The following is a 19617-nucleotide window of genomic DNA, read 5'->3' on the forward strand; positions in this document are numbered from 1 at the left end:
CACGTCCCCTCCCCAGGTTCCTTCCATGGGGACAGGAGCCACCAGATGTGTCACCTCCCCAGGTTCCTTCCATGGGGACGTGGGCCACCAGACGTGTCCCCTTGCCAGTCTCCTTCCATAGGGACATGGGGAGGTCACTGAGGGGACACGGGGGGGACGCGGGGGGACGTGGGACCCCACATACCCGTCAGCAGGAGGAGCACCGTGATGGGCAGCAGCTCCATGGCCCTGAGGGGGACGCGGAGGAGGGTCAGTGGGGCCACCGGCCTGTCCCTGTCCCCTCCCTCTGTCCCCGCGTCCCCCCTTCCCTCCCGTCTTCCTTCCCTCCGTCCCCCCTCCTTCCTCCTTCCCATCCCTTCTTCCGTCCTTCCTCCTCCTCCTTCCCTCCTCCTTCCCTCCCGCTTTCCTTCTTCCATCCCCCTTCCTTCCTCCTTCCCTCCCTCCATCCCCCCCTTCCATCTCCCCTTCCGTCTCCCTCCTTCCGTCCCCCCCTTCCCGCTCTCTCCTTCCTTCCTCCTTCCATCCTCTTCCCTCCTGCCATCCTCCTTCCATCCCCCCGTCCCCCTCCTCCCAGCTCCCTCCTTCCATCCAGCTTCCGTGTCTTTCCTCCTTCCACCCTCCTCCTGTCTCTCCTTCCATCCTCCTTCCATCTCCCTCCTTCCATCTCTCCTCCTTCTATCCCTCCTTCCATCCACCTTCCTTCTTCCTCCTTCCATCCCTCCTTCCATCCCTCCTTCCATCCCTCCTTCCATCCCTCCTTCCATCCCTCCTTCCATCTCCCTCCTTCCATCTCTCCTCCTTCAATCCCTCCTTCCATCCACCTTCCTTCATCCCTCCTCCATCCACCTTCCGTCTTCCTCCTTCCATCCCTCCTTCCATCCCTCCCACCTCCCCCTCCTCCCATCACCCAACCACCACACCTCCATCCCATCTCCACCTTCCACCCTCCTTCCATCCCTCCACCAACCCCCAACCATCCCCTCCACCAACCCCACCATCCATCCCACCTCCACACCACCATCTCCCCTCCATCCACCAACCCCATCCCAAACCCTCCTCCATCCCCTCCTCCATCCCCCCTCCATCCCCCCTCCATCACCCCCTCCATCCCATCCCTCCATCCACCCTCCATCCACCAACCCACCATCCATCCCACCCTCCTTCCAACACCCCACCTCCATCCCCACCATCCAACCCACCTTCCAACCCCCACCTCCAACCCCACCAACCAACCCACCCCCACCAACCCCCCCTCCAACCCACCCCAACCCACCCACCCCACCACCACCCACCCCCAACCCACCCACCAACCCACCCCAACCACCCACCAACCCCACCACCAACCACCCCCACCAACCCACCCCAACCCCACCACCCAACCCACCACCAACCCACCCACCAACCACCCCCACCAACCCCACCCACCCAACCACCCACCACAACCAACCCCACCAACCACCAACCCACCAACCATCCCACCATCCAACCCACCCTCCAACCACCACCACCACCCACCAACCCACCCACCAACCCAACCCCCACCAACCACCCCACCATCCAACCCACCTTCCAACCCACCACCACCCCACCTCCATCCCCCACCAACCAACCCACCCCAACCAACCACCCACCAACCCCACCAACCCACCACCAACCCACCCCCACCAACCACCCCCACCAACCACCCCCTCCAACCACCCCCCTCCAACCCACCCACCAACCCACCTCCAACCCCCACCAACCCACCCTCCAACCCACCCCACCAACCATCCCCCTCCACCATCCCACCCCTCCAACCACCCCCTCCAACCCTCCTCCATCCCATCCCTCCATCCAACCCAACCTCCACTCCCTCCTCCATCCCCTCCCTCCATCCAACCCCTCCACCTCCCTCCTCCATCCCCTCCATCCTCCCTCCATCCTCCTCCATCCCCCTCCTTCCATCCCTCCTTCCATCCCTCCTTCCATCCCTCCTTCCATCCCCTCCTCCATCCCTCCTTCCATCCCTCCTTCCATCCCCCTCCTTCCATCCCTCCTTCCATCTCCCTCCTTCCATCTCCCTCCTTCCACCCCCTCCTTCCATCCCTCCTTCCATCTCCCTCCTTCCATCTCCCTCCTTCCATCTCCCTCCTTCCATCCCTCCTTCCATCTCCCTCCTTCCATCTCCCTCCTTCCATCCCTCCTTCCATCTCCCTCCTTCCATCCCTCCTTCCATCTCCCTCCTTCCATCCCTCCTTCCATCTCCCTCCTTCCATCTCCCTCCTTCCATCCCTCCTTCCATCTCCCTCCTTCCATCCCTCCTTCCATCCCTCCTTCCATCTCCCTCCTTCCATCCCTCCTTCCATCCCTCCTTCCATCCCTCCTTCCATCTCCCTCCTTCCATCCCTCCTTCCATCCCTCCTTCCATCCCTCCTCCCGTCTCTCCTTCCATCCCTCCTTCCATCCCCCTCCTTCCATCCCTCCTTCCATCCCTCCTCCCGTCTCTCCTTCCATCCCCTTCCCTCCATCCTTCCACTCTTCCATCTCCCTCCTTCCATCTCTCTTTCCTCCTTCCATCCCTCCTTCCATCTTCCTCCTTCCATCCCTCCTTCCATCTCCCTCCTTCCATCCCTCCTTCCATCCCTCCATCTCCCTCCTTCCGTCCCTCCTTCCGTCCCTCTATCTCCCTCCTTCCATCCCTCCTTCCGTCCCTCCTTCCATCCCTCCTTCCGTCCCTCCATCTCCCTCCTTCCATCTCCCTCCTTCCATCCCTCCTTCCGTCCCTCCATCTCCCTCCTTCCATCCCTCCTTCCATCTCCCTCCTTCCATCCCCCTCCTTCCATCCCCCTCCTTCCATCCCCCTCCTTCCATCCCTCCTTCCATCCCTCCATCTCCCTCCTTCCATCCCTCCTTCCATCCCTCCTTCCATCCCTCCTTCCATCCCTCCTTCCATCCCTCCTTCCATCCCCCTCCTTCCATCCCTCCTTCCATCCCTCCTCCCGTCTCTCCTTCCATCCCCTTCCCTCCCTCCTTCCCCTCTTCCATCTCCCCTCCGTCTCCCCCGCCGTGTCCCCTGCTGTCCCCTGCCTGTCGTTGCGCCTCCGTCCCTCCGTCCGTCCGTGCGTCCGTCCGTCCCCGCCCGTGGGTGCGTGTGGCTGTGGGCGCCCAGGGGTGCGGTTGGGGCATTGAGGGCGGGGGTGGATTTGGCGGATTTTGGGAAGGGTTGGGAGGGGCCGGGTCACCGAAAAGGTGGGGGGAAAGGGGGGGGGGGGGGACAGGAGGGAGGAGGGAGGGAGGGACGGGGGGATGGAAAGAGGGATGGGGGGATGGAGGGACGGGGGGATGGAAAGAGGGATGGAGGGAGGGATGGAGGGATGGGGGGATGGAAAGGGGGATGGAGGGAGGGATGAGGGGATGGAAAGGGGGATGGAGGGACGGGGGGATGGAAAGAGGGATGGAGGGAGGGATGGATGGATGGAGGGACGGGGGGATGGAAAGAGGGATGGAGGGAGGGATGGAAAGAGGGATGGGTGGGGGGATGGAAAGGGGGATGGAGGGATGGGGGGATGGAAAGGGGGATGGAGGGAGGGATGGGGGGATGGAAAGAGGGATGGGTGGGGAGATGGAAAGAGGGATGGAGGGATGGGGGAGGGAGGGGTGGGGATGGAAAGGGGGATGGAAAGGGGGATGGGGGAGGGAGGGAAAGATGGGGGGGATGGAGGGGGATGGGGGAGGGATGGAAGGAGCGATGGGGGGCGGGGGGGGCGGGAAGGAGAGAGGGGTTGGAAGGAGGGTTGGGGCAGGGATGAGGGACGGGGGGGGGGGGGGGGGACGGAAGGAGAGGTGGCCGTGGGGAGGAGATGCTCCCAGGGGTCTGGTGTCCCCCCCCCGTGTCACCCCAGATGCTCCCAGGGGTCTGTGTCCCCCCCCTGTGTCACCCCAGATGCTCCCAGGGGTCCATGTCCCCCCCGTGTCACCCCAGATGCTCCCAGGGGACCCAGGGGTCGGGGTCCCCCCCCATGTCACCCCAGATGCTCCCAGGGGTCCCTGTCCCCCCCGGGTGCTCCCAGGGGACCCAGGGGTCCGTGTCCCCCCCCGTGTCACCCCAGATGCTCCTAGGGGTCCCTGTCCCCCCCGTGTCACCCCAGATGCTCCCAGGGGACCCAGGTGTCTGGGGTCCCCCCCATGTCACCCCAGGTGCTCCCAGGGGACCTGGGATCCCCCCCGGCCCCCGACGCCACCCCGGATGCTCCCAGTATCCCCCAGTTGGACTCGAAGGCATCTCCCCAGTTTAAGACCGGCCGGGACGGGGGGAGGAAGCGATTCCCGGGCGCCCGGGTTCTCCGCCAGCTCCCCCGGGGAGACGCCGCCCTGCGTTTGTGGGTGCCGGGACGCCGGGGCTCCCCTCCCTCCCGCTGCGGTTTGGCAAAGCTCAACCCCGGCTCCTCCACCGCGGCCTCCCCCCCAAACCCCCCCCCGCCTCTCCGCCATTCCCTGCTCCAGCCTCAGTTTCCCTCCGGCCTCGTTATCTGCCCTAATTACCCCCTCCCCGTAACGCGGCCGGGGCGGGGTGGCGATTCGCCCCGTGACTCACCGCCGCCTTTCCCTCCCGCTGACTCAACCGTCGCGGGGTTTTTTTTTTTTTTTGGGGTGCTCCCAAAAAAAGCGGGAGGAAGGCTGGGGGGGGGGGGGGCGGGAGGGAAGGGGTGTCCATCCCTCCTGTCCCCGCAAAAAAACCCAAAAAAACCAAACCAAACCAAAAAAAAATCGGCCCGCTTTTTAGCTTGCTTTTGCCCGGTTCCGCCCCCTCATCCGGGCTCACTTCTGCTCGGTTTTGCCCGTTTTCGCCCGCTTTGGCTTCATTCCTGCCCGATTTGGCCCATTTTCGCCTGCCTTCGCCCAGTTCTGCCCCAGTTAACCCGCTTCGGCCCAATAGCACCCATTTTTGCCCCGTTTTTCGCTCCCTTCTACCTGGTTTTGTCCATTTCTGCCCATTTCCGCCTGACTTCTGCCCAATTTTGCCCATTTCTGCCTGATTTTTGCCCGGTTCTCCTCAGTATGACCAACTTCGGCCCAATATCACCCATTTTTGCCTGTTTTTTCGCTCCCTTCTACCTGATTTTGTCCATTTCTGCCCATTTCTGCCTGATTTTTGCCCGGTTCTGCTCAGTATGACCCACTTTGGCTCAATATCACCCATTTTTGCCCGTTTTTTCACTCCCTTCTACCTGGTTTTGTCCATTTCTGCCCATTTCTGCCTCACTTCTGCCCAATTTTGCCCATTTCTGCCTGATTTTTGCCCGGTTCTCCTCAGTATGACCTGCTTTGGCTCAATATCACCCATTTTTGCCTGTTTTTTTGCTCCCTTCTGCCTGATTTTGTCCATTTCTGCCCATTTCTGCCTGATTTTTGCCCAGTTCTCCTCAGTATGACCCGCTTCAGCCCAATATCACCCATTTTTGCCCCGTTTTTCGCTCCCTTCTACCTGGTTTTGTCCATTTCTGCCCATTTCTGCCTCACTTCTGCCCGATTTTGCCCATTTCTGCCTGATTTCTGCCCGGTTCTCCTCAGTATGACCCGCTTTGCCCCAACATCACCCACTTCTGCCCAATTTCGGCTCAATTCCGACTGTTTTTGTCTTACTTCCGCCTGATGTTGCCCCAGTTTTCTCCGCCTTTGCCCAGTTCGGCCCAGTTTGGCCCAGTTCTGCCCAATTTGACCCACTTTTGCCCGACTTTGGCCCAGTTCTGCTCCGTTTGACCCCGCTTGGCACCTCCCCAGGTGGCCCCCAAGAGGTCAAGAGATGCCATGGAGATGCGAGGGGGGGGTTTATTGAGGGTTGAAGGTGGGTCTGGGGTGGGGTTGGAGGTCTGGGGAGGGGTCGGTCCATCCGTGGTGGGATCTCTGGTGGGCTCGGTCCATCCACGGTGGGCTCGGTCCATCCATGGTGGGATCTCTGGTGGGGTCAGTCCATCCACGGTGGGCTCGGTCCATCCATGGTAGGGTCAGACCATCCATGGTGGGGTCGGTCCATCTGTGGTGGGATCTCTGGTGGGGTCGGTCCATCCACGGTGGGCTCGGTCCACCCATGGTGGGGTCGGTCCATCCATGGTGGGGTCGGTCCATCCGTGGTGGGATCTCTGGTGGGGTCGGTCCATCCACAGTGGGCTCTGTCCATCCATGGTGGAGTCAGTCCATCTGTGGTTGGCTTGGTCCATCCATGGTGGGATCTCTGGTGGGGTCAGTCCATCCGTGGTGGGATCTCTGGTGGGGTCGGTCCATCCATGGTGGGCTCGGTCCACCCGTGGTGGGGTCGGTCCATCCATGGTGGGATCTCTGATGGGGTCGGTCCATCCACAGTGGGCTCTGTCCATCCATGGTGGAGTCAGTCCATCTGTGGTTGGCTTGGTCCATCCATGGTGGGATCTCTGGTGGGGTCAGTCCATCCGTGGTGGGATCTCTGGTGGGGTCGGTCCATCCGTGGTGGGATCTCTGGTGGGGTCGGTCCATCCATGGTGGGCTCGGTCCACCCATGGTGGGGTCGGTCCATCCGTGGTGGGCTCGGTCCATCCATGGTGGGATCTCTGGTGGGGTCGGTCTATCCATGGTGGGCTCGGTCCATCCATGGCGGGGTCTGTGGTGGGGTCAGTCCGGTCATTGTGGGGTTGGGGGTAGGTTCAGTCCATTCATGGTGGCATCAGGTTGTCCATGATGGGATTCATGATGGATCCGAGTGTCCATGGTGGGGGTCAATCCAGCCGTGGTGGGGTCAGCCCAGCTGTGGTGGGGTCAGCCCATCCACGATGGGGTCAGACCAGTCATGGGGGGGGTCCATGGTGGGTTTGGAGTGTCGGTGGTGAGGTCAACTCAACCACGGTGGAGTCCATGGTCGGGCCAACCCACCCATGACAGAGTCAACCCAACCACGGTGGGGGTCCACGGTGGGGTAGGTGAGTCCATGGTGGGGTTCTTTGGTCCTTGATGGGGTCAACCCAACCATGGTGGGATCCATGGCGGGGGTCAGTCCATCCGTGATGGTGTTGGTGGATCTGCGGTGGGGTTGATCCTTTCTCGGTGGCTTCAACCTGGCCGTGGTGGGGTCGGGGGGGGGTCCTCGGTGGGTTCCATGGTGGGGTTGACGGGGCTGTGGTGGGGTCGGCGGGTCCGTGGTGGGCCAAGGAAGACTCAGTCCTCCCCCATTGTCTCCAGGATCCAGGGCAGGTAGTTGTAGACCTGACTGTAGACCCCCGGCTTCCCCGCCTGCCCACAGGGGTGGTCGCCCCACGAGACGATGCCTTGCAGGACCCCGTTGCAGATGAGGGGTCCCCCTGAGTCACCCTGGGGACAAAAGGGACCATGACAGGACCCGGGGCAAGGGAGGACACCAGGACGGAGGTGGCCACGGCGGGGGGCGAAACGTGGCCATCGATGGGGATGGCAGCTCTTGGGACCCAGAGCTGTGGGACCAGGCGCGGCGAGGGTGGGGTGGCAGGGACTGAAGAGAGGTGGCCACGGGAGACAAGGAGGTGGCCATGGGGCGTGGGCATGTCTTGAATCCCAGGGGACAAGGGGAGCAAAGGGACGCGGTGGCAAAGGGGGACACGGGGACAGAGCCACATCTCAAAGCCGAGGGGACGGGGGGACAAAGGCACGTGGCCACGGGAGATGGGTACGTAGGGACGGGACACGGAGATGTGTCCACATTCCAAAGCCCAAGGGACAAGGGGGAGGTGGCTGTGGGACACGGGGACAAGGCGACGGGACGTGGGGACAAGGCGACGGGAGACAGGGACAAGGCGACGGGACACGGGGACAAGGCGATGGGACGCGGGGACAAGGCGACGGGACAGGGGGACACAGCTACATCTCAAAGGCCAGGAGATGAGGAGGACCAGCCATGGTGGGACACGGGGGCACGGTTGCGTGACATAAGGACGAGGTGATGGGACATGGGGACAGAGCTACACCTCAAAGGCCACGGGATAAAGGGGACCAAAAGGACGTGGCTGTGGGACAGGGGGACGAGGCGGTGGGACACGGAGTTGTGACCCTTCAAAGCCTGGGGACGAAGAGGACCGAAAAGAGGGGACGGTGGGACAAAGGGATGAGGCCGCAGGACACGGGGAAGTGACCATGGGACAGGAGGAGGTGACCCCGGGGACGAAGTGATGGGACACGGGGACGCAAAGCCAATGGGACAAGGGGGGGACCAAAGGGATGGGGCTGTGGGACGTGGTGGTGGGACAGGAGGCCGTGGGGAGGCGACAGGAGGCCGTGGGGAGGGGACGTGGGGACGTGGGGAGGGGACGTGGGGACCTGGAGGTACCTGGCAGGAGTCCTTGCCCCCCGCAGCCACGCCGGCGCACAACATGTCCTCGGTGACTTTGTTGCCGTAGACCTTCTGGCAGTCGTTGTCACCCACCACGGTGACGTTCACGCACTGGGGGGTGTCAGGGTAGGTCTCTGGGGGGGGGGGGAAGGGGCGACACGTGTCCAACGGAGCCCTGGACATCTGGGACCCTTCTCTGAAGAGATGCCACCACCCAACCCAACCCAAGGCAGGTGGAGGTGTCCACCACTTGGACACCTGGGTCCTGTCTTCAGAGATGCCACCACCCAACCCAACACAGGTGGAGGTGTCCATCCCTTGGACATCTGGGTCCCTTCTCTGCAGAGGTGCCACCACCCAACCCAACCCAACGCAGGTGGAGGTGTCCATCCCTTGGACACCTGAGTCTTGTCTTCAGAGATGCCACCACCCAACCCAACCCAACGCAGGTGGAGGTGTCCATCCCTTGGACACCTGAGTCTTGTCTTCAGACATGCCACCACCCAACCCAACCCAACGCAGGTGGAGGTGTCCATCCCTTGGACATCTGGGTCCTGTCGTCTGAGATGCCACCACCCAGCCCAACCCAAGGCAGGTGGAGGTGTCCACCACTTGGACACCTGGGTCCTGTCATCAGAGATGCCACCACCCAACCCAACCCAACCCAATGCAGGTGGAGGTGTCCATCCCTTGGACATCTGGGTCCTGTCGTCTGAGATGCCACCACCCAACCCAACGCAGGTGGAGGTGTCCATCCCTTCGACACCTGAGTCTTGTCTTCAGAGATGCCACCACCCAACCCAAGGCAGGTGGAGGTGTCCATCCCTTGGACATCTGGGTCCTGTTGTCCGAGATGCCACCACCCAACCCAACCCAACGCAGGTGGAGGTGTCCATCCCTTGGACACCTGAGTCTTGTCTTCAGACATGCCACCACCCAACCCAACACAGGTGGAGGTGTCCATCCCTTGGACATCTGGGTCCCTTCTCTGCAGAGGTGCCACCACCCAACCCAACCCAACGCAGGTGGAGGTGTCCATCCCTTGGACACCTGGGTCCTGTTGTCCGAGATGCCACCACCCAACCCAACCCAATGCAGGTGGAGGTGTCCATCCCTTGGACACCTGAGTCTTGTCTTCAGAGATGCCACCACCCAACCCAAGGCAGGTGGAGGTGTCCATCCCTTGGACATCTGGGTCCTGTCGTCCGAGATGCCACCACCCAACCCAACCCAACGGAGGTGAAGGTGTCCATCCCTTGGACATCTGGGTCCCTTCTCTGCAGAGATGCCACCACCCAACCCAACCCAACCCAACGCAGGTGGAGGTGTCCATCCCTTGGACACCTGGGTCCTGTCGTCCGAGATGCCACCACCCAACCTAAGGCAGGTGGAGGTGTCCATCCCTTGGACACCTGGGTCCTGTTGTCCGAGATGCCACCACCCAACCCAACCCAACGCAGGTGGAGGTGTCCATCCCTTGGACACCTGAGTCTTGTCTTCAGAGATGCCACCACCCAACCCAACGCAGGTGGAGGTGTCCATCCCTTGGACACCTGAGTCTTGTCTTCAGACATGCCACCACCCAACCCAACACAGGTGGAGGTGTCCATCCCTTGGACATCTGGGTCCCTTCTCTGCAGAGGTGCCACCACCCAACCCAACCCAACGCAGGTGGAGGTGTCCATCCCTTGGACACCTGGGTCCTGTCATCAGAGATGCCACCACCCAACCCAAGGCAGGTGGAGGTGTCCATCCCTTGGACACCTGGGTCCTGTTGTCCGAGATGCCACCACCCAACCCAACCCAACGGAGGTGGAGGTGTCCATCCCTTGGACACCTGAGTCTTGTCTTCAGAGATGCCACCACCCAACCCAACGCAGGTGGAGGTGTCCATCCCTTGGACACCTGAGTCTTGTCTTCAGACATGCCACCACCCAACCCAACACAGGTGGAGGTGTCCATCCCTTGGACATCTGGGTCCCTTCTCTGCAGAGGTGCCACCACCCAACCCAACCCAACGCAGGTGGAGGTGTCCATCCCTTGGACACCTGGGTCCTGTCATCAGAGATGCCACCACCCAACCCAAGGCAGGTGGAGGTGTCCATCCCTTGGACACCTGGGTCCTGTTGTCCGAGATGCCACCACCCAACCCAACCCAACGGAGGTGGAGGTGTCCATCCCTTGGACACCTGAGTCTTGTCTTCAGAGATGCCACCACCCAACCCAACGCAGGTGGAGGTGTCCATCCCTTGGACACCTGAGTCTTGTCTTCAGACATGCCACCACCCAACCCAACGCAGGTGGAGGTGTCCATCCCTTGGACACCTTGCCCAGCGCCCCCCAACCCAGCCCGAACGTCTGGGTCCCCCCCTTACCCTGGGGGCTGGTGGTGGTGCCCCATCCCATGACGGTGCAGTTGGTGCCGGTGGCCGGGGGACTTTTGGGCAGGGTCAAGGGCTGGACGTAGGGGGTGACTTTGAAGGGGGGTTCAACGCGCAGCAGCATGAGGTCGTGGGCGTAGGAGCCGTCCCCGTCCCCGCCATCGAAGTCGGGGTGGACCACGATGTCCACGGCCGTGGCGAACTGCTCCCGCCCCGTCACCTCCGCCAGGCTGCGCTCCCCGGCCCGTACCTGGATGTGTCTGGGGGACAAGGAGGGGGGGGGACACGTGTGGGGACGGGGCACCACCTCGGGGACGCGGTCAGGGTGGGACACGCCCGTGGAGGGGCACTGTCACGAGGGACACGGGCGTGGTGGGACGTGGCCATGGAGAAGGCGCGGTCATGGTGGGATGGGGTTGGGGACATGGGGGACGTGGCCGTGGTGGGACGTGGCCATGGAGAAGGCGCGGTCATGGTGGGATGGGGTTGGGGACACGGGGGACGTGGCCGTGGTGGGATGTGGCCATGGAGAAGGCGCGGTCATGGTGGGATGGGGTTGGGGACACGGGGGACGTGGCCGTGGTGGGACGTGGCCATGGAGAAGGCGCGGTCATGGTGGGATGGGGTTGGGGACACGGGGGACGTGGCTGTGGTGGGACGTGGCCATGGAGAAGGTGCGGTCATGGTGGGATGGGGTTGGGGACACGGGGGACGTGGCCGTGGTGGGACGTGGCCATGGAGAAGGCGCGGTCATGGTGGGATGGGGTTGGGGACACGGGGGACGTGGCCGTGGTGGGACGTGGCCATGGAGAAGGCGCGGTCATGGTGGGATGGGGTTGGGGACATGGGGGACGTGGCCGTGGTGGGACGTGGCCATGGAGAAGGCGCGGTCATGGTGGGATGGGGTTGGGGACACGGGGGACGTGGCCGTGGTGGGACGTGGCCATGGAGAAGGCGCGGTCATGGTGGGATGGGGTTGGGGACACGGGGGACGTGGCCGTGGTGGGACGTGGCCATGGAGAAGGCGCGGTCATGGTGGGATGGGGTTGGGGACACGGGGGACGTGGCCGTGGGGGACATGACCAGAAGGGGACGCGACCACGGAGGGACATGGTCATGGTGGGATGGGGACGTTGGAGGGCGTGGCTGGGGACACGGGGGACGTGGCCATGGTGGGACATGGCCAGAAGGGGACGCCACCATGGAGGGACATGGTCATGGTGGGATGGGGACGATGGAGGGCATGGTTGGGGACACGGGGAACACGGTCATGGAGGGGTGGGGACAAAAGGGATGGGGACAAGAAGGATGGGGACAGGAGGGACACGGCCATGGAGGGGTGGGGACACAAGGGATGGGGACACGGGGGACACAGTCTTGGAGGGGTGGGGACAGGAGGGATGGGGACAGGAGGGACACGGCCATGGAGGGGTGGGGACAGGAGGGATGGGGACACGAGGGACACGGCCATGGAGGGGTGGGGACACAAGGGATGGGGACACGGGGGACACAGTCTTGGAGGGGTGGGGACAGGAGGGATGGGGACAGGAGGGACATGGTCTTGGAGGGGTGGGGACAGGAGGGACGTGGCCATGGAAGGGTGGGGACACAAGGGATGGGGACACGAGTGACATGGCCATGGAGGGGTGGGGACACAAGGGATGGGGACAGGAGGGACACGGCCATGGAGGGGTGGGGACACAAGGGATGGGGACAGGAGGGACATGGCCATGGAGGGGTGGGGACATGAGGGACAGGGCCATGGAGGGGTGGGGACACAAGGGATGGGGACAAGAAGGATGGGGACACGAGTGACACGGCCATGGAGGGGTGGGACAGGAGGGATGGGGACATGAGGGACACGGCCATGGAGGGATGGGGACAGGAGTGACACGGTCATGGAAGGGTGGGGACAAAAGGGATGGGGACAAGAAGGATGGGGACACGAGTGACATGGCCATGGAGGGGTGGGGACACAAGGGATGGGGACAGGAGGGACACGGCCATGGAGGGGTGGGGACATGAGGGACACAGCCATGGAGGGGTGGGGACAGGAGTGACACGGTCATGGAGGGGTGGGGACACAAGGGATGGGGACAAGAAGGATGGGGACAGGAGGGACACGGCCATGGAGGGGTGGGGACACAAGGGATGGGGACACGAGGGACACGGCCATGGAGGGGTGGGGACATGAGGGACATGGTCTTGGAGGGGTGGGGACAGGAGGGACGTGGCCATGGAAGGGTGGGGACACAAGGGATGGGGACAGGAGGGACACGGCCATGGAGGGGTGGGGACAGGAGGGATGGGGACAGGAGGGACACGGCCATGGAGGGGTGGGGACACAAGGGATGGGGACAGGAGGGACACGGCCATGGAGGGGTGGGGACAGGAGGGACGGGACGTGAGGGACGTGACCGGGGAGGGAGGGATGTGACACAGGTCGTGATGACCCAGTTCTCTTCCCAGTTCCCCTCCCAGTTCCTCCCAGTTCCCCTCCCAGTGCTTCCGACTTCTCCTCCCAGTTCCTCCCAGTACTTCCTGAAGCCTCTCCCAGTGCCTTCCAGGAACGACCGGCAGCTGTGCCCCTCCCAGTGTCCCCAGTGTCCCCAGTGCCCCTCCCAGTGTCCCCAGTGCCCATCCCAGTCCTCCCAGTGCCCGTCCCAGTGTCCCCAGTCTCCCTCCCAGTGCTCCCAGTGCCTGTCCCAGTGCCCATCCCAGTGTTCCCAGTGCCCCCAGTGCCCGTCCCAGTGCCCCCAGTGCCCATCCCAGTGCTCCCAGTGCTCCCAGTGCCTGTCCCAGTGCCCATCCCAGTGCTCCCAGTGCCCCCAGTGCCTGTCCCAGTGCCCCCAGTGCCCATCCCAGTGCTCCCAGTGCTCCCAGTGCCCATCCAGTGCCCCCAGTCCCCCTCCCAGTGCCCCCAGTGCCCCTCCCAGTGCCTCCCAGTGTCCCCAGTGTCCCTCCCAGTGCCTTCCGTTGCCCCCAGTCCCCCTCCCAGTGCCCCCCGTCTCCCTCCCAGTGCCTCCCAGTGTTCCCAGTCCCCCTCCCAGTTCCCCCAATGCCCCTCCCAGTGCCTCCCAATGCCCCCAGTGCCCCTCCCAGTGCCCCCAGTGCCCCTCCCAGTGCCTCCCAGTGCCCGGAGTCCCCCTCCCAGTGTCCCAAGTGCCCATCCCAGTGCCTCCCAGTGTTCCCAATCTCCCTCCCAGTGCCCCCAGTCCCCCTCCCTGTTCCCCCAGTCTCCCTTCCAGTGCCTCCAGTGCACCTCCCAGTGCCTCCCAGTGCCCCCCCCGTGCCCCCCAGTGCCCCTCCCAGTGCCTCCCAGTGTTCCCAGTCTCCCTCCCAGTGCCTCCAGTGCCCCTCCCCGTGCCTTCCAGTGCCCCCAGTCCCCCTCCCAGTGTCCCAATTGCCCATCCCAGTGCCTCCCAGTGCCTCCCAGTGTTCCCAGTCCCCCACCCAGTTTCCCCAGTCTCCCTCCCAGTGCCTTCCAGTGCCCCCCGTCCCCCTCCCAGTGTCCCAAGTGCCCCTCCCAGTGCCTTCCAGTGCCTTCCAGTGTTCCCAGTCCCCTTCCCAGTTCCCCCAGTCTCCCTCCCAGTGCCCCCAGTGCCCCTCCCAGTGCCTTCCAGTGCCCCCAGTCTCCCTCCCAGTGCCCCCAGTGCCCCTCCCCGTGCCTCCCAGTGTCCCCAGTGCCCCTCCCAGTGCCTTCCATTGCCCCCAGTCCCCCTCCCAGTGCCCCCTGTGCCCCTCCCAGTGCCTTCCAGTGCCCCCAGTCCCCCTCCCAGTTCCCCCAGTCTCCCTCCCAGTGCCTTCCAGTGCCCCCAGTCTCCCTGCCAGTGCCCCCAGTGCCCATCCCAGTGCCCCCAGTCTCCCTCCCAGTGCCTCCCAGTGCCTTCCAGTGCCCCCAGTCCCCCTCCCAGTGCCCCCTGTGCCCCTCCCAGTGCCTTCCACTGCCCCCAGTCTCCCTCCCAGTGCCCACAGTGCCCCTCCCAGTGCCCCCAGTCTCCCTCCCAGTGCCCCCAGTGCCCCTCACAGTGCCTCCCAGTGCCCCCAGTGCCCCTCCCAGTGCCTTCCAGTGCCCCCAGTCCCCCTCCCAGTGCCCCCAGTGCCCCTCCCAGTGCCTCCCAGTGCCCCCTGTGCCCCTTCCAGTGCCTCCCATTGCCCCCAGTCCCCCTCCCAGTGCCCCCAGTGTTCCCCCCAGTGCCTCCCAGTGCCCCCAGTGCCCCTCCCAGTGCCTTCCAGTGCCCCCAGTCTCCCTCCCAGTGCCCCCAGTGCCCCTCCCAGTGCGCCCAGTCCCCCTCCCAGTGCCCCCTGTGCCCCTCCCAGTGCCTTCCAGTGCCCCCAGTGCCCCTCCCAGTGCCTTCCAGTGCCCCCAGTCTCCTTCCCAGTGCCCCCAGTCTCCCTCCCAGTGCCCCCAGTCTCCCTCCCAGTGTCCCCAGTGCCCCTCCCAGTGCCCCCAGTCTCCCTCCCAGTGCCTTCCAGTGCCCCCAGTCCCCCTCCCAGTACCCCCTGTGCCCCTCCCAGTGCCTCCCAGTGCCCCCAGTCCCCCTCCCAGTGCCCCCTGTGCCCCTCCCAGTGCCTCCCAGTGCCCCCAGTCCCCCTCCCAGTGCCCCCTGTGCCCCTCCCAGTGCCTTCCAGTGCCCCCAGTCCCCCTCCCAGTGCCCCCAGTGCCCCTCCCAGTGCCCCCAGTCCCCCTCCCAGTGCCCCCTGTGCCCCTCCCAGTGCCTCCAAGTGCCCCCAGTCCCCCTCCCAGTGCCTTCCACTGCCCCCAGTGCCCCTCCCAGTGCCTTCCAGTGCCCCCAGTGCCCCTCCCAGTGCCCCCAGTCTCCCTCCCAGTGTCCCCAGTGCCCCTCCCAGTGCCCCCAGTCTCCCTCCCAGTGCCCCCAGTCTCCCTCCCAGTGCCTTCCACTGCCCCCTGTGCCCCTCCCAGTGCCTTCCAGTGCCCCCAGTCTCCCTCCCAGTGCCCCCAGTCTCCCTCCCAGTGCCTTCCACTGCCGCCAGTGCCCCTCCCAGTGCCTTCCAGTGCCCCCAGTCCCCCTCCCAGTGCCCCCTGTGCCCCTCCCAGTGCCTTCCGTTGCCCCCAGTCCCCCTCCCAGTGCCCCCTGTGCCCCTCCCAGTGCCTCCCAGTGCCCCCAGTCCCCCTCCCAGTGCCCCCTGTGCCCCTCCCAGTGCCTCCCAGTGCCCCCAGTCTCCCTCCCAGTGCCTCCCAGTGCCCCTGCCGGTGCCTTCCAGTGCCCCCAGTCTCCTTCCCAGTGCCCCCAGTGCCCCTCCCAGTGCCCCCAGTCTCCCTCCCAGTGCCCCCAGTGCCCCTCCCAGTGCCCCCAGTCTCCCTCCCAGTGCCCCCAGTCTCCCTCCCAGTGCCTTCCACTGCCCCCAGTCCCCCTCCCAGTGCCCCCAGTCTCCCTCCCAGTGCCTTCCACTGCCCCCAGTCTCCCTCCCAGTGCCCCCAGTCTCCCACCCAGTGCCTTCCACTGCCGCCAGTGCCCCTCCCAGTGCCTTCCAGTGCCCCCAGTCCCCCTCCCAGTGCCCCCTGTGCCCCTCCCAGAGCCTTCCGTTGCCCCCAGTCCCCCTCCCAGTGCCCCCTGTGCCCCTCCCAGTGCCTTCCACTGCCCCCAGTCCCCCTCCCAGTGCCCCCAGTCTCCCTCCCAGTGTCCCCAGTGCCCCTCCCAGTGCCCCCAGTCTCCCTCCCAGTGCCCCCAGTCTCCCTCCCAGTGCCTTCCACTGCCCCCTGTGCCCCTCCCAGTGCCTTCCAGTGCCCCCAGTCCCCCTCCCAGTGCCCCCTGTGCCCCTCCCAGTGCCTTCCAGTGCCCCCAGTCCCCCTCCCAGTGCCCCCAGTGTTCCCCCCAGTGCCTCCCAGTGCCCCCAGTGCCCCTCCCAGTGCCTTCCAGTGCCCCCAGTCTCCCTCCCAGTGCCCCCAGTGCCCCTCCCAGTGCCCCCAGTCCCCCTCCCAGTGCCCCCTGTGCCCCTCCCAGTGCCTCCCAGTGCCCCCAGTCTCCCTCCCAGTGCCTCCCAGTGCCCCTCCCAGTGCCTTCCAGTGCCCCCAGTGCCCCTCCCAGTGCCTTCCATTGCCCCCAGTCTCCTTCCCAGTGCCCCCAGTGCCCCCAGTCTCCCTCCCAGTGCCCCCAGTCTCCCTCCCAGTGTCCCCAGTCTCCTTCCCAGTGCCCCCAGTCTCCCTCCCAGTGCCTTCCACTGCCCCCAGTGCCCCTCCCAGTGCCTTCCAGTGCCCCCAGTCTCCCTCCCACTGCCCCCAGTGCCCCTTCCAGTGCCTTCCAGTGCCCCCAGTCTCCCTCCCAGTGCCCCCAGTGCCCCTCCCAGTGCCCCCAGTGTCCCTCCCAGTGCCTCCCAGTGCCCCTCCCAGTGCCTCCCAGTGCTCCCCCCCCCCCCCCCGACCTGGTCTGGCAGTGGGCGGCCGTGAGCACCCACTGGGTGCTGAGCAGGGCCCCCCCGCACTGGTGCTGGTCGAAGTAGAAGAGGAGGACGAGGCCGGGGTGGGCCGACGTGGGGCACTCGCGGCCCCCCAGGATCCGCTCGCCCCACGGCGAGCCTTGGTGGGGGGGGGGAGGGGGGGGAGAAGAAGACGGGGGGGGGGGGTATGTTGGGGGCTACCCCCTTGTACCACCCCTGGGACCCCCCCCCCCCGCACCCCGACCCCCACCTTGGGGACCACCCCCCCCACCTCCAGACCCCCATGTCCGTGTCGCTCCCCCCCCCCCCCGAGATGTCCCCCCCCCAGCAGCCCCCCGACCCCCACCTTGGGGACCCCCCCCCCCCCGGACCCCCTTGTCCCCACCCTGCCCCCCCATGGACACCCCGCCCCCCGCAACTTGGACCCCCAGAACCCCCTCCCCAGACCCCCTTGTACCACCCCTTGGGACCCCCCCGCACCCCCCTCCCCGACCCCCTTCACCTCCCCCCCCCCCCCCCCGCCACCCCGACCCCCACCTTGGCCCCCCCCCCCCCCCCCGACCCCCTTGTCCCCATCCTGGGCACCCCCCCACCCCGTCCCGAGAATCCCCCCCCCCGCACCCCGACCCCCACCTTGGGACCCCCCCCCCCCCCCACCAGCCCCCCATGTCCGTGTCCCCCCTCCCCCCCGAGAGCCCCCCTCCCATGTCCCCCCCCCCCCCCCCGACCCCCATCTTGGAGACCTCCCCCAGACCCCCTTGTTCCCCCCCCCCCCCCCCCCAAGAGCCCCCCCTCCCTTGCCCCCCCCCCCCCCCCCCCGACCCCCATCTTGGAGACCTCCCCCAGACCCCCTTGTTCCCCCCCCCCCCCCAAGAGCCCCCCCTCCCTCGCCCCCCCCCCGGCCCCTCACCGGGGGTCGCCAGCGCCAGGAGGACGAGGAGAAAGCGAGGGGCCGCCATGGTTGCGGGGGGGGGGCCGGGGGGGGGGCCTGGGCTGTTGTGGGGTGGGTGGGGGGCTGGGGGGGGTGCCCCCTGGTTATCAAAGCTCTTCGTTAATTATTAACGAGGCCTCATTAACCCGCCCCCCCCCCCCCCCCCCCCGCAAACGACCTTGTTTGCTCCGGGCAGGTGCCACGTTCACACCCCACCCCCCCCCCCCCCCAAACACGCCGTGGGGCTGAGTTGGGGGGTGGGGGTTGGGGGGGGGGGGGGGGGGGGGGCCGGATGCCTGGGTGCACTCCCCCCACCCCCCCGGGCGCCGTGGGGCTGAGTCAGGCAGTCACGTTGGGGTGATTGTGTGGGGTGACGTGGGGCAGCCAGGATGCCTGGGTTCCCCGATGGTATCTATGGGGTGATGTGGGTCCCCTACGGTCTCTATGGGGTGATGTGGGCCCCCTACGCTATATCTATGGGGTGAGGTGGGTTCCCTATGGTCCCTATGGGGTGAAGCTGGTCCCCTATGGTCTCTATGGGGTGATGTGGGCCCCCTACGCTTTATCTATGGGGTGATGTGGGCCCCCTACGCTTTATCTATGGGGTGAGGTGGGTCCCCTATGGTCTCTATGGGGTGATGTGGGCCCCCTACGCTTTATCTATGGGGTGAGGTGGGTCCCCTATGCTATATCTATGGGGTGATGTGGGCCCCCTACACTTTATCTATGGGGCGAGGTGGGTCCCCTGTGGTCTCTATGGGGTGAATTTGGTCCCTACAGCCCCTAATGGGGTGATGTGGGCCCCCTATGCTTTACCTATGGGGTGATGTGGGCCCCCTACACTTTATCTATGGGGTGAGGTGGGTTCCTATGGGGTGATGTGGGCCCCCTATGCTTTATCTATGGGGTGAGGTGGGTCCCCTGTGGTCTCTATGGGGTGAAGTTGGTCCCCTACAGCCCCTATGGGTGATGTGGGCCCCCTATGCTTTATCTATGGGGTGATGTGGGCCCCCTACACTTTATCTATGGGGTGAGGTGGGTCCCTATGGGGTGATGTGGGCCCCCTACGCTTTATCTATGGGTGAGGTGGGTCCCCTATGCTATATCTATGGGGTGATGTGGGGCCCCCTACGCTTTATCTATGGGGTGAGGTGGGTCCCCTGTGGTCTCTATGGGGTGAAGTTGGTCCCCTACAGCCCCTATGGGGTGATGTGGGCCCCCTATGCTTTACCTATGGGGTGATGTGGGCCCCCCTACACTTTATCTATGGGGTGAGGTGGGTTCCTATGGGGTGATGTGGGCCCCCTACACTTTATCTATGGGGTGAGGTGGGTCCCCTATGCTATATCTATGGGGTGATGTGGGCCCCCTACGCTTTATCTATGGGGTGAGGTGGGTCCCTATGGGGTGATGTGGGCCCCCTACGCTTTATCCATGGGGTGAGGTGGGTCCCCTACGGTCTCTACGGGGCGAGGCGGGTCCCCTGTGCTCTGACCTATGGGGCGATGTGGGGCGGGGTGCCCCCCTGCCGGCTTACCGTGGGATTAAAGCAAATCCCGGCGCGACGCGGTGGGAGCGGGGCCGCGCCCTGGGCGTGG

Source organism: Rissa tridactyla, chromosome 26 (genome assembly GCF_028500815.1).
Source record: "Rissa tridactyla isolate bRisTri1 chromosome 26, bRisTri1.patW.cur.20221130, whole genome shotgun sequence".
In the NCBI taxonomy this organism is placed as follows: domain Eukaryota; kingdom Metazoa; phylum Chordata; class Aves; order Charadriiformes; family Laridae; genus Rissa; species Rissa tridactyla.